The sequence below is a fragment of the Pipra filicauda genome, unplaced genomic scaffold (assembly GCF_003945595.2).
Source record: "Pipra filicauda isolate LSUMZ 115617 unplaced genomic scaffold, ASM394559v2 scaffold9_size5747161_pilon, whole genome shotgun sequence".
Classification (NCBI taxonomy): domain Eukaryota; kingdom Metazoa; phylum Chordata; class Aves; order Passeriformes; family Pipridae; genus Pipra; species Pipra filicauda.
This window is the reverse complement of record NW_024105198.1, coordinates 3,114,620-3,128,080: the sequence shown is the minus strand read 5'-3', so window position 1 is coordinate 3,128,080 and position 13,461 is coordinate 3,114,620. Positions and strand designations below refer to the sequence as shown.

General features: G+C 58.7%; 1 protein-coding gene across 2 annotated transcripts in view; it reads left to right on the top strand.

The window, feature by feature from the left end:
* The window catches only part of STARD8 (StAR related lipid transfer domain containing 8), a 45,575-nt gene that overhangs the window by 5,197 nt on the left and 26,917 nt on the right, over nucleotides 1-13,461 (top strand). The window contains exon 1 of one of the 2 annotated variants that reach the window (XM_027730946.2): nucleotides 7,043-7,163. The exons of the other annotated variant lie outside the window; for it this stretch is intronic. The gene's annotated coding sequence lies outside the window, so the exon portion shown is untranslated. Of the gene's footprint in view, nucleotides 1-7,042; nucleotides 7,164-13,461 lie in introns of those variants that run through there. 2 annotated transcript variants of the gene reach the window in all.

Here is a 13,461-nt window from a genome sequence, read left to right as displayed (position 1 = left end):
TATCCCTGTTGGTTAAATTGCCCTAGGACATGGGCTGGTGCTGGTGCCCTGGGCTGGTGCTAGTGCCCTGGCACAGCCAGGCTCCCACGTTTCCCCATGGGTCACTCTGGGATATTTGTCGTGGGTGCAGGAGGTTTGCAGGGGTGGTGGATCCCATGTGAGCCCACGGAACCAGGCACAGAATTCCATCCTCGGGTAATTAAGAGGAACCAGCAGGGCAGTGACATGGGCATGCAGAGGATGCCTGTTAGTGCCTTGGCTACAGCAATTTTAAACACATTTTGTTTGTTCCCGTGTCACCTTTATGTTCTTTAGACCATGCAGGATGCTGGTCCCTCCTCCCAGCCCTCTCCCACCTCTCTCCCCAAGGGCCCATGCTGCCACGCCTGGCTCCTGAGGAACCAGTGAAAATGGGAAATGACAAAAAACACTTTAAAAGAAAATCAAAACCAACTTGGCCACATTTTGCTTTTCCAAAAAATGATCGTGGGGAAACTTTTTCATAAGCTGGAGACCCCCAGCCCCTGAATGAGGCCAGTTTTCATCTCTGTGCCCCTCTGCCCATAAAATGTCTGTAGTTCTGACCCCCTGGCAACTACTGCAGTGACAGAGCCCCCTCCCCCAGCTTAGCTCCATCCTTCTGCAGCTTTAATTCCAGGGATGGAAATTTTCCTGTTTCCTGTAGGTAACAAAATACAGATCCCCCCCCCCTCTGGACAGCAGGATCCTTCTTTGAAGGCCAGAAAGGATGAGCCTGGGTTAGAGAGAGGGATTTTCTCTGTTGGTGAACTGCGTGGCAGGTGGGAAGTGCAGGGAATGAGCTGGGAAAAGGCCCCTGTGGCCACCTGGTGCCCGCGGTGTTGCCAAGTTTTTCCTTTGTCAGCAAGGAGAGATTGAGACCGACTGTAAAGTTCTAGCTGCATCCTTGGGGTGGTTTGTGTGGGATGGAAGGGGCTGAGAGAGAAGTTCCAAGTGTGGTCACTTCCCTGAAATGATAATGAGAGAATATACTGAAAACTGGCAGAAAGGTTCAGCTGGGCAATGGTTTTGCTTTGGCTGGAGCTTTGTCGTGCAAACTCCTTAAACATGCACAGGAAGGTAATGCTTCCTGCGTCCGAAATTGCCCCTCTGTCCTTCTGGGGTGAACGTGGTGTAAATGAGCAGGCAGGGGGCCGTGGGAGCCTCTTGGGGCTGTGCGATGCTCACGGGCGTTTGTTTTCAAAGCCTGAGAGGTCAAATGGGGAAAAAGCGGTGAGAGGTGTTCGCAGGCCAGTCTGATCACGTCAATTCCTTCTCCCCTTAATGAAGAGCCTCTGAGCCCTGCCCGGAGTGTCCGCAGGGCTTTGAACACCCGCCCGCCCCCGGGAGCGGAGGCGGCAGCGAGCGAGCGCCCAGGCGTGGTGTGGGGCCGGAGCGGGGGTGACTCAGTTTTGGGAGGATGCAGGTGGAACCCGTGGCTCAGCATCACCTGGACCTCGGCCCCTGGTGACGCCTGACCCCAGGCCGGGGGCTGAGCGGGGTCCCGGGGATGCTGCAGGACGGGGCGGCGGGAGCGGCCCCGGGGAGAGCGGCTTCCTCGGCCGGGGGCGCGGCTGGGGAGGCTCCTCCGGGCGGGGGGAGCGGGCGGAAGAGGAGCGGGCGTTCCCAGCGAGCGGCCCCGGTCCCGTCCGGGCATCCCGGCGGGGGAGGAGCCGCCGCTCCCGCCCGTCCCGCCGGAGCCGAGCGATGGGCGGCCGGGCCGGGGTCGGGGCCGCGTTGCCCCGCCGGGGCTCCGGCCGCTCCCTGGGGCTGCGGCTCCGCCGCGCCGCGGCCGCGGCTCCGTGCGGGGCGGGACGGCGCGGGCGGGCAGGTGAGTGCGGGGCTCGGGGCTGCGGGGGGCGAGCCCGGTGCGGGGGGCGAGCCCGGTGCGGGGCTGCGGCGAGAGGAGGAGGTCGCGTTTGCTGCTCAGCGACGGGAAGGGCTGCGGGACTGGTGCAGGGTGGGCTCGGTGCGGATCAGCGCGGGGGCATGCAAAGGGCAGGGCATGGGCAGAGGAAGCGGCTGAGGGGCTCAGGCTCTGCTTTTCTTCCAAACTCGAGCGATTTTGGTGGTGTTCCGTTCGGGCCGTGCCCGGCTGCCCACTGTCTGAATGTGGGTGATCCCACTCCCAAAGCCAAGGGGTAACTGTCCTGGACCGACTGGTGAAGCACATCACCCGCCCAAGAGGCCATCAGGTGAAAAGAACCCCCACTTTTCATCAAAGAAAGGGCATTATTTTGTATTTGATCATGTCTTGATGATGCTTGTATCAGTCATCTTGTCAAGGCTGTGAAAATGCTCAAGGAGGTTTTGTTCATTTGGAACTCCAGTGCTAAACTTGGCTTGATGTGGCTTGTAAAGATACCTGTGATAACAGGGTGTGGGTAACATCTTGAAAGCCATTTCTTTTGGGTTGTGTGAAAGAGGAAACACTGTGGCTCTGGGCTCTGTCAGCTGCAGTGCTTAGTGAAAAATTCCATCTCATACCTGCCCCAAGACTTATGTTGGAGACTCCTCCTGCTGATAAATGATCCCTTCAGGAATGGCCCAAAACATGCTGGGTGGACAGGGGTTTTTCCTTAGGGATAAGGAGATCAAGTTAGTTTGCCGCAGGCAAGGGGGAAGTGGAGTTTTCCACAGAGCTCCTTCTGCTGGACCCGTGGCAGTGACATTGTTCCCTCAGTGCTGGCTTGGGGGGCGAGTTGTAGCCAGGGGCAGTTGGCCCCACGGGACAGAGGACAGAGAGGGCAGGAGGTTGTTTTAGCATGATCCACATGAGAACAGGGAGCACATAGATCCCCTCCAGGGATCTTCTGAAGGGTCCATGGCTGCTCCTAGAAAACAACTGTGCTGGTAAGATTTTCAAGAGATTGCTCAGCATCCTGCCTCTTTTCACTTGTGTTGGAAATCCCGTGCGTGCTTCCAAGGCCGGACCAGATTGGAAAACCCCGTCCTTAGAGCTGCAAACCAGCGCCGTTACCTCTGGGACCACAGATTGCTCGGTTTGCCACGTGCCCCTGGAGCAGCCATGAGCCCCTCATCTTCCCTGTGTGCCTCCAAGTGCAGGCACGATGTCATCACCTCTGCCTGCTGCAGCAAAGCCCACATGAGAGCTGGGGACCAGGGCCCTCCCTGTCCCCTTGGTGGGACTGTGTGGAGGGAGGACCAATCCCCCAGCCCCACGATGTGGCAGGAGGAGGCTCTGGCATGTCTGGGTGAGGCAGGAACAGCTGGGGCACAGAGCTGGTTGCTCATCGCTCGCCAGCGTTTTGCCTTCCAGCAGCTGGGGACTTTCTGCCCTGCTTCAGCAGTGGCCACATAATCCGGATTCCTTGGATAAATTCCTGCTGTTTCTCAGAGATCTGTGGCTGCTGTTTTAATTACCCGGAGCTCCGGGCCAGACACAGGACCCTTGTTGCAGAAACTCAGCTCCCATGAATGATGCTGTTGTGTGTGTCTCTGAGCTTCTCTTTTCCTCCCTCTCACCCTCCTCCCTTGGAAGCCAGGGAATTTGGTGCTGGTGAGATCCCTCCTGCTGTACTTGTGCAGCTGGTGACACGGCTCCAGCTGCCATTTTGGGTGCCTTTTTCCTCTCCTAAACAAGGATATTGAAGCCATCCTCCTCCTCTCGGCTGGAGCTGGCTTTCCCACTTCCCTCGGGTGTGAGGCTCAGTGCTGAGGCTGGCACTGGAGCATCCCTGGGGCCCTGGAAGCTCCAGGCAGATGGGGCAGAGGCAGTTTCTGGGTTCTCTGTGCTGCAGATTCACCACTTGCAGGGGTGTCAGGGATGTCCTGTGGGCCTGGGGCTCCTTGTGGTGTTTGCTGGGTACCCAGAGGTTGGAAGGGCTGCAGTGGCAGCACCTGGATGCTGCTTCTATGGCTGTGAATTGGAAAAAGCCAACAAGTGTTCTGCATTTGGGGAGCCAGACAGAGAAATAAATGGGGCACCCCAGCTCTGCCAGGGGGTGACACCCAGGTGAAGCTGCTTCATGTGAAAATACCACAGGTTTCTCCTGTTCTCCCTCCACAGGAGTGGAAAAATAGGAGCTGTGGATAATGCATTAGCAGAGCAGGAGTCGCTGAGCAGCTGTGTGTGACACACATACCCCAGTACAGTGTCTTGGTATTCGTACACCTGGAAGAAAACCGTAACTTTTTTTCTCCGTGTGTATTTTGGTTGTTGGAAAAGAGCAGCAGTCACTGGCCATGGCAGGGAGTGCAGGATGTGTCCACCGGGGGTGCTCAGTTGGAGGAAAGGTGCTTTTGCTACGGATTCAAAGTAGTTTTTTGTCCCTTTTTTACGCCGTTTCCTTGGTTTGGCTTTTCCAGGGGCTTTTCATTTGGCGAGGGGTGTTGCGTGTCGGGGCCACCAGAGGACGCCCTGTCCTGCTCCGCGGCCGGGGGGCACAAGGACAGGGAGGTCGCGGGGGGACCCAAAAGGGCCATGGGTGGGGTCAGCCTTGGGGAGGACTCAGAGGGACCATGGGAGGTCTCGCGTGAGGGGGGCCCACAAGAACCATGTGGGAGAGTCACACGTCAGGGGGGTGGGCAAGGGCCCTGGAGGGGCGATGGGTCGGGGGGACCCAAAAGGACCGTGAAGGGGTCACGCGCGGGGGAACCCTGTGCGTGTGAGTGCCCGCGGGCTCCGGGTGGGACCGGCCGCTCTGCCCTGCCCTCGCTGCCGCCTCTTTCCAGCTCAGCGTCCCCGGGAGATTTCCTGCTCTCTGCCCCCACACCCTCCCTGTTCCTGCTTCACACAAGGAATGAATGGAAAAATGCTTGAAATCCTCTGAGCCCAGCACTTTTCCACTGGCTGTCACCGTGCTGGGACCCCCCTGGTGAAATGTCCATCCTGGCTGTCCCCTGGGTGCTGGCCTGGGAGTCGCTCAGTACCCCGAGGCTCTGCACCCATCATGTTTCCAGAGGCTTTGCCACTTTGTCCCTTTCTGTCCCCTCCCCGGGAGCCAGGGACCTGTGCTCTGTGGGGGTTGGTACTTGTGGGGGTCAAGGCTCAGCTGGGTCCTGGCCCCCTGAGCTCCCCTGACCCCTCGTCTGCCTGCGGGTGCTCACAGCCCATCGCTCCTTGCCTGAGTGACTTCCAGTGATCCCCCTGGGTCAACAGCTGTTCCCTTCTCTGGGGCTGACCCTGGGGGGCACTGGCTGACTGCTGTCTCCCCCCTGCCACCCCCTGCCCACCCCCGGGCTCCGGCTGGTGAGAGGCTCTCACACACAAAGCTGTGGGAGGACTTTGCAGCCAACAAGGGCTGCACTGAGCAGCCTGTGCTGGAGCACCTTCCCTCCACGGAGAGGGGCTACGGGGTGGGGGGGTAGAGGCAGGCAGGAGCTTGGTGGGAGGAGGGTCAGGAGCTCGGGAAGGAAGGAAGGAGATGTGCATCAAAAGCCTCTCAGACTATGGAAACAATGGGGAAAAAATCCTGGTTTTTAACTTGATCCTCCCACTTTGGGAGCTTGGGCATCCCTCCGAGCAGTGATTTCAAGGGAAAAGCTGTTTTGTGGCATCCCTGCAATGTACCTGGTCTCTCTCCTGCTTTTCTCATGATCCCCTCCTCAAATTGCCACCTACCTTTCCTTGCCCTGTGTCTGTGCCCAGTGTTTGTCTCAGGCCTCCTGCCCAGGTTCCTGTTGCCTCTATCTCATGCTCTGCCTCCTCTGCCTCTCCCTCCATGCTCAGGCTGCTGCTTCCTGACCTCCAACCCTTTTGCCTCCCATTTCTCACAACAAAATTCCTCCTTCAAGTCCACTTTAAACATTTTTTTCCCCTCTTAGCCTTCTGTTCTAAACGCTGCCTACCCTTTTCTTCTTCACCCTCTTGCAAATCACGTGTGGCTGGTCTCCTTTGGTGTGACATAGGTCTGGGGTCCAGAGCCAGGTTGTGAGGTGTGTGTGCCATGAAGAGGGTCCTCCTCACCCTGTGCTGTTGGAGGGGTAACTATGGAGCAGGTAAATCCCCTGCAGAGTGAGGGGGATTTCTGGGGACATGAGACCTTGAGAGCAGCCCTGCTGCCCCTCTCAGTGCCTCGCTGCTGCTCCCGCCCTGCCTGTTCCATCCACGGGGTCTGATGGACAGGAGAGCTGGGGACAGCCAGGCATCTGTCCAGAGACTGTCCTGGGGCTCCTCTTTGTGGGGGGAACAGCCTGAGGGACCCCTGTGGGGGCTGAGCCCGGCAGGGAGGTGGCAGCTGTTGGTGTCGCAGCCGCCGGCTCCAGCCCACGGGCCAGGCCAGGCCCTGCAGTTGCCGCTGCCGGTCTGGGAGCAGAGCGAGGGGGGTGGCTGAGTGGAGGGGATGGGGGACTGGGGCAGTGTGGGACACGGATGAGTCTGGGGTTGGACTGGACTTCACACGTGTCACAGAAACAGCCTGGTTTGGGTTGGAAGGGATCTTAAAACTCATCTCGATCCACCCCCTGCCACAGGCAGGGACACCTTCCACTAGCCCAGGTTGCTCCAAGCCCCGTCCAACCTGGCCTTGGACACTTCCAGGGATGGGGCAGCCACAGCTTCTCTGGACAACCTGTGCCAGGGCCTCCCCACCCTCACAGGGAAGGATTTCTTCCCAATCTTCCATCTAACCCTACCATTCTCCCTTGTCCTAGCACTCCAGGCCCTTCTCCCAAGTCCCTCTCCAGCTCTCTTGGAGTCCCTTTAGACTCGAAGGGGCTCTCAGGTCTCCGTGAAGCCTTCTCTTCTCCAGGCTGAACATCCCCAGCTCTCCCTGCCTGTCTTCATGGCAGAGGGGTTCCAGCCCTGGACTATCTCACGTCCCTCCTCTGTCCCGGCTGTGGCCGAAGCGGCTCCGCCGCTCGGTTCGAGTGCAGCCCCCAGAGCTCCGGGAGCGGAGCGGGGCGGTCCCGGGGCGGGCGATCCCAGGGATTGGGAGGCGGATCCCGGGAATGGGTGGGGCGGATCCCGGCGAGGGGGGGATCCCGCACCTGCCGCGGCCGCGCTCACACCGACAACAGCCGGAGCTCGGCTGGCACCGCCCGAGCCCGCCCGCTGCCCGCGGCGGGCACCGGCACCCTCCCGCTGCACCTCCGGCCTCCTCCCGCACCCATCCTCCTCCTCCTCCTCCTCCTCCTCCCCGCGGGTCCCCCGCGAGCGCGGCTGGACCAGGCACAGCCCGAAGGTAAATCAGGAACCTGCGGTTGTGTGCGGGGGTTTGGGGGGAGAGGAGGGGGTGGATTTCGCTAGAGAGCATCCAGCAATCTGCTAAACTTGCAGGCTTTGTTGCTGGTCTCGGGCTATGCTGTGCCTGGAACGTTGGCACACACGTATGAGAGAGAGTCCCCTCCTGAAATCACTTGCAGCTCTTTGTGTGTAACAGAGTAAGTAGACGGGAGGTGATGCAGTGATACAGTGACTTCAAGTTGTGCCAGGGGAGGTTTAGTTGGATATTAGGAACAATTTCTTTCTGCAAAGGACTATCCAGCCCTGGCACAGAGTGCCCAAGGAGGCGGTGGAGTCACTGTCCCTGGAGGGATTTAACATCCATGTGGATGTAGCACTTTGGGACATGGTCAGTGGTGGCCTTGGCAGTGCTGGGGGAACTGTTGAGCTCGGTGGTCTCAGAGGGCTTTTCCAACCTGAACAGTTCTGTGATTCACCTGTGGCTCTAGAGGGTGCTGCTCAGCCCCACTGCCTCCAGCAGCACCAGAATGCCTCCAGGTGGGATGTGGGTGGTCTGGACCGGTGTGCCTGCGTGGATGGACGTGGTGCCTGTACGAGGTGGCTGTTGCTGCTGCTGGGGATGATGAGAAGCTCGGAGCTGGTACTTGTCTCCTGACATGCTCGAGCTGTAACTGGATCCCCCTCTGTCGCTGCCAGGCTGAGTCATGGCAGTGTGTGGGATGAGGACCCGCTGCTGCTGTTGGAGCGGGTGTTCAGCCTGTCCAGCTCCTGCTCTGCCCCGCTGACCCGTGTGCTGCCAGGAGAGCTGGCCAGGGCTGTGAGGGGCTGGTTGAAGGGTTTGGGCTGCCTGGGTTTTCTCAGGGCTCCTCCTCACCCTTCTCTACCTGGCATTAGTGGCGATTAACCCAGTGACTGGGAAAGCACAGATTTGGCATCTGATCCAGAGAGTCAGTGAGTTCTTGGAAAAACTGTGCTGACATCAGAAGACTCCAGATCAGGCCCTCGTGCTGTGGTGGGGAAGGCTGGGCTCCATGTCCTGGCTTTCAGTGCCATGGGCACGTGTTCCCAGCAGACCAGCTTCTTTGGAGCCCTTTGTCATTGGTAGGGACAGATGGGTTTGCCATGTGTGTGTCGTTTGTCACATTGTGACCCAATGCTGCTCTGGAGGAGGCTGCTTCCCTGGGGGCTGTTTGATCGTGCTGAGCTCAAACACCAGCTCTTTGTGTGTTTGGATTTGTGGTTTGTGTTCTGGAACAGCTCTGTGTGCTGAGGGCAGCAGAGCCTCTTCTACCAAAGGCCTTTGTACAGTCCCGGGGTGTCGGAGCACATATCATGAGTTATTGGCAGAAATCCACGTTCTTTCCATGTGCATACGTGAACTCTTATCAGTGGCTGTGCCTTTTTCTGTTTGCATTCTAACTGAAGCCCAGCTGGGGAGGTGGCTGTGCAGCCGCTCTCCGCACGTGTGTGCCAGCAGGAGCAGGGGCCACAGACCTGCTCAGACCCTGTCAGCCTCTCTCCATTCTTGCAGGGGAAAAATTAGCTCCCAGCCTTATCCCAAAGTCTTGCCAGCATTTTCCGTCTGTGGCAAAACACCAAGCCCCAGCGCAGGTATCAGAGCTGCTTCTGAGGAGCAGCTCACGTTCATGCCATGTGGTCACACTTCCTCTGAGAAATCCTTTTCTGATAAAAGACTGGCTGCATAAATCCAGTCATGCTTCCTTTGAACATTCCTTGTCTGCATCGCCTGCAGTGCCCAGAGCCCAGCGTGTGCAGGGGACAGGCTGCCAGCAGTTCAGTTTTGTAAGAGAACAAAATGTGGTTGTGCCCAAGGGCACGTCAGGACTTCCCCTTGGTTTTGTACTAATTTCAAAAAGATTTGAAGGTTCTCAAAGTCAACTGAAGTTGAGTGCAGGAACGAAAAGTTGCCCTTTCCCCGAGGGCATGCAGAGGTTGCTGCGTGACTTTGGGCCAAAGGAACAATCTGGGAAGCTGGCTGGCACCAAGGGGTGTGGGGAGTGCTGAGGGTGCCTGGCCCCTCTGTGCTTCAGCCATAGGGAGCCAGGGGGAGTGGCTGGAGCCAGGTAATTCCCTGGCTTTGCTCTCCTGGGAAGTGGGGGAGATTATCCCCAGCAGAGAGGAGAACTGAGTCTTCATCCTTCACCTGATCTGTCTTTGAAGAGCCTGAGACAGTTTGCCTGTCACAGGGGTTTGGGCTTTGCCTTTGCTCTTGGTGTGGGCTCCCCAAATTCAGGCAGCAGGGCTGCAGGGCAGGGAATGCCTCTGGTGTGGTCACAGTGACCCTGACTGCGTGGGGAGCTGGGGGTCCCATGGTACAGCAGGACCCCTGCCCTGTGCCAGTGCTCGTCTCCCTGGCCCAGCAGAGCATCACTCAATGTGGGGGTCTCCTTCCTTCCCCCAGCTCCAGAGCAGAGATGTTGCTCAGTCCCTCTGGATTTGGTGACATTGATTGCCGGAGCCCAGGGATGAAAGCTGAGCTGATTTTGTGCATGTAAAAAAGGCTTTAGGAGCAGTGTGGCAGCTGTAAAAGCTGAGATGCCATTTCTCCTGCCAGGCGTTCTGTCTCATGCTGTGCCCATGTCCTGCCTTCAAGGCGAGAGGAGCCACGGGGAGTAGCAGCCCCCCAAACCATGGGTGCTGCTGGCACTGCCCAGGTGAGGTGAGCATGGGAATTTCTGCCAGGAAGTCAGGTATTCTTGTTTCTCAACTTCCCTTCATGCACATGCTCTTCCAGCCCCGCTGGGATGTGTGGTGGGAGTGTTTGGTGGGATTTAGCGCTGGAGGAAAGCTGTGTTGGAGAGCTGCCGGAGCTCCAGGGGCCGGTGGTCAGGGCTGAGGAGCGTCCGTGAACCTTTGTGCTGAGCTCAGAGCTCCAGAGGGGACCGGCAGTGCCTGCACATTCCAGCGAGGCCGGGGGTCTCCCTCCCGGTTAATGATTGAGCTGCAATGGCCCTTTGGTTCCTGCTGTTCAGAGAGGCACCTCGGGAACGATGTGAACCTTTCCAGGCTGCGGGGCTGGGCGTGGGGATTTAAAGAGACAGGGTCTGTCCCTGCATTTCTAGCAAGAGATTATTTTCCTGGTGCTGGAGGCGATGGCTCGTGGGGTTTTGTTGTCTGTTTGCCGTCTGATTCCTTGAGTACATCACCTGCACGTTCCGTACGAGGGATCGTTGCTGGTGTGGAGCTGCACTGGCCTCGCTCTGCCCTGCTCCGTGCCCCTCCCTCTGTGCCCGGTGCTCCCCCTGGAGTGCCGGCCCTGAGCCTGTGGGATGTGGCCGCTGCTGGGTCCCCATGTGTCCCTGTCTCTGGGTGCTGTGACATCCGTCAGTGGCCATCTACCCAGTCCACTCTCTTCCCTCCCCTTGGTTAATCATTGCCCGGGCACACCGGCCTGCGCAGGGCTGTTTGCCCAGCCCTTATCAGCACAGGGCACTTGTCACCCCTGCCAGTCACAGGCAGAGTAATAACTGCCGGTGCTGGGAGCAGCTTTAACAGCTCAGGGCACCTTCCCTGGGGCTCAGCCGATTCATATCCCATTGCACCGGAGACTCATGGAATACTGGGCTGGTTTGGGTTGGAAGGGACCTTAAAGACCATCCAGTTCCATGCCCCTGCCATGTCCAGCTTGAGTTCCTTTGCTGTCCCATGGCTGGGCTCAGCTGTCCCACTGAGCTATCCTGGTCTGTCGGGAATTGGACAGGGGTTACCAAAACCCACTGGCCAGGCTGCCGTTGTGCATCACAGCTTGTGTGTGTGGGACAGAGCCCCCGAGCCCCGCAGCTGCAGGGTGGGGGTCCCTGCTCAGCCTGGTCCAGTGCCAGCTCTGCCCCTGCCTCGGGGGACCCAGGCAGGAGTGTGCAGTGTCACAGCCCAGGGGGCTGCAGGGGGCACGAGGCTGCTGAGGCCGTCTGGATGAATCCTGGGACAGCTGGCTGCTGGTGTGGGGAACTTCTGGATTTCATGGGCGCTGCAGCCAAGGCTTGGCCATGCCATTGCTTGACTGGGAGCAGCAGCTGGCAGCTCCTCCCGGGGTGTCCCAGCGCTGAACCCGAGGGGCCCAGTGCACCTCAGCCTGGGCGAGCCGGGGGATTTCCTGCCCTGCAGGCAGAGAGGACAAGAAAGCTGGCATTTAAAGGAAAAAAGAAATAGAAAGTAAAAGGAGTGAAGAGGAGGCTTTGCTGTGACTGCTGGGCTAAGGCTGGGCTGGGATGGAGGGGGGAGCAGTTCCAGGGCTGTAGGTAGGGGTTTGTTCTGGGGGGCTCACAAAGGTCGGCTGGGGGCTGGTTCCCTCTGCTGCTCCTGGTAAAACTGGAACTGGCCACGGGCAGTGGCAGGCAGAGGTGTCACGAGGCTGTGGGACAGTGCCCACAGCAGTGACACAGAGAGCACTTGACCTTGTTTCCTCAGTGTCATTGGGCAAGAGCAGGACGTCTGGGCAGCCAGAGCCAGTGTTCCAGCTCTGTTTTCCCAGGCAGAGAATGGCCCCAAGGCCCCTGGACACCTTCCTGAGCAAATCCCAGGATGGCTGCTCCCTGGCGAGAGCCACTGGCACGAGTTCCCCGGGCATTGACATGCACCAGGAGCACCACGCTGGTGGCTGTGTGATTGATTTCTCCTGAGCTGAAGTCCTGGGAGCTGTGGTGCTGCTGTCGTGAACGCAGAAAGGATGTAGGAAGCACTGCTCCTTCCCCAGCTGAAAATAATGGGCTTCTAAAAAACAAACCCAAATGTTTGGAGGAGTTAACTGCTGTTCCCCAGGCACAGGGTGGCACTGGGAGTGCTGGGGAGTGCCACTGGTTTGTCCAGCAGATATTGTTGAGGACTTCAGCTGCTGAAGATGGAGATGTCCATCCTTGGAACTGCCAGCATCTGTTGGCCCTGTGCATGGTCTCCTCTCCCTTAGCACCTTCTCTGTGGGCATCTCCAGGGGCTGTAGGTACCAAAATGCCTCCTCGACCTCTGGCTTTCCCTGTACAGCTCGTCTCTGAAGAGCCACAGGAACAGCCCTGTTCTCTGTTTGGCCTCTCACTGTTTGGCCATGGCAGAAGCATCCCTCTGCTCTGGAGCTGCCCCAGGCACTTGTTTCCCCTCGCTGGGATAACTGCAGCTCGGCAGGCTCTGCTCCACTGGGACTAGGGCTGCTTGTGCTGGGAACCTCTGTACACAATGTGAAAAATCAGGGACAGGGCTGAAATCGCCTCCCTTCTCGAGGCAGGCGTGATCTCCTGCTGAACTCTGAGTCCTGGCTGCTGCTCCACATGGACACTCACTTCCCAGCCAAGTGGCAGCTGACCCCACGCTTCCCTTTCCCACGCCTGGCCTCACACCTCCACACGTCCCTGCTCCGAGCAATCCCAAACCACAGCAGGCACTGGGGGGGTTTGTCAGCAGCTGAATTGGATCAGACCACGTTGTGCCTCGAGGCTCAAAGCCTCGAGTGCCTGGTTTTTAAGGGGACTTTTAGAGAGGTGTTGGGGGTCAGTGACATGGGGAGAGCTTTGGCTGTGCCCGTGGCCTTGCTCCTGCCTTGGCTTCAGGAGAGGCTCTGCCTCAGCATCCTCCTCTGTGTGGGGAGAATGGAATCACCTTCTCTGACGCTGCCAGATCCTGGCACTGAGTTTATTTATTGTCCTGGCCCATGGAGGTTCCTCTCCAGCATCCCTGGCAGTGCCCAGTGCCCATGGAGGGACCAGGGAGGGGGAGCTCTTCCCTCTCCACACTGGGCTGTTGGCTTTGGGCTGTTCTTGACTGTTCTGAGGCAGCTGCCTCTCACCATCCTCGATTTCCTGAACTTATCTTTTTTCTTTCTTGTGCCTTGTGTTGGGACACTGGTGTCAGGGCAATCTTGGTGCTTCTTAAGCCTCCATATGTTGCCCTGCTGGGCTGGAGCAGCTGCAGCGCTGGGCCGGCACAGGGCAGGAGCTGCAGGGGGCTGTGAGAGGCTGCATCACTGGGGTACCCCCTCCCTGCCCTCTTTGGGAAGCTGGGGAGCCACATTTCCAGCTGCTGGAGATCCCAGCACACCTTCTGAGGGATGCTCAGAGGGGAGGGGGCACTGATGCCCCTCACCCAGGGCCCTCGAAGAAGGGGTGGGGATGGGGAGGGGAGCTCAGGTGCAGCCCCCCAGCACCCCTGGCTGCAGGGCAGGACCTCCAGCAATGCCAACAGCTGTGTGAGTCCCTCTCTGCCCCATGGCTCTGGGAATGGAGCCAGTGCTTTTGTGGAATCAAGTGTGGGTTCCCACCTATGAGCCCTTTTTGAGGGTCCTGTGCTTT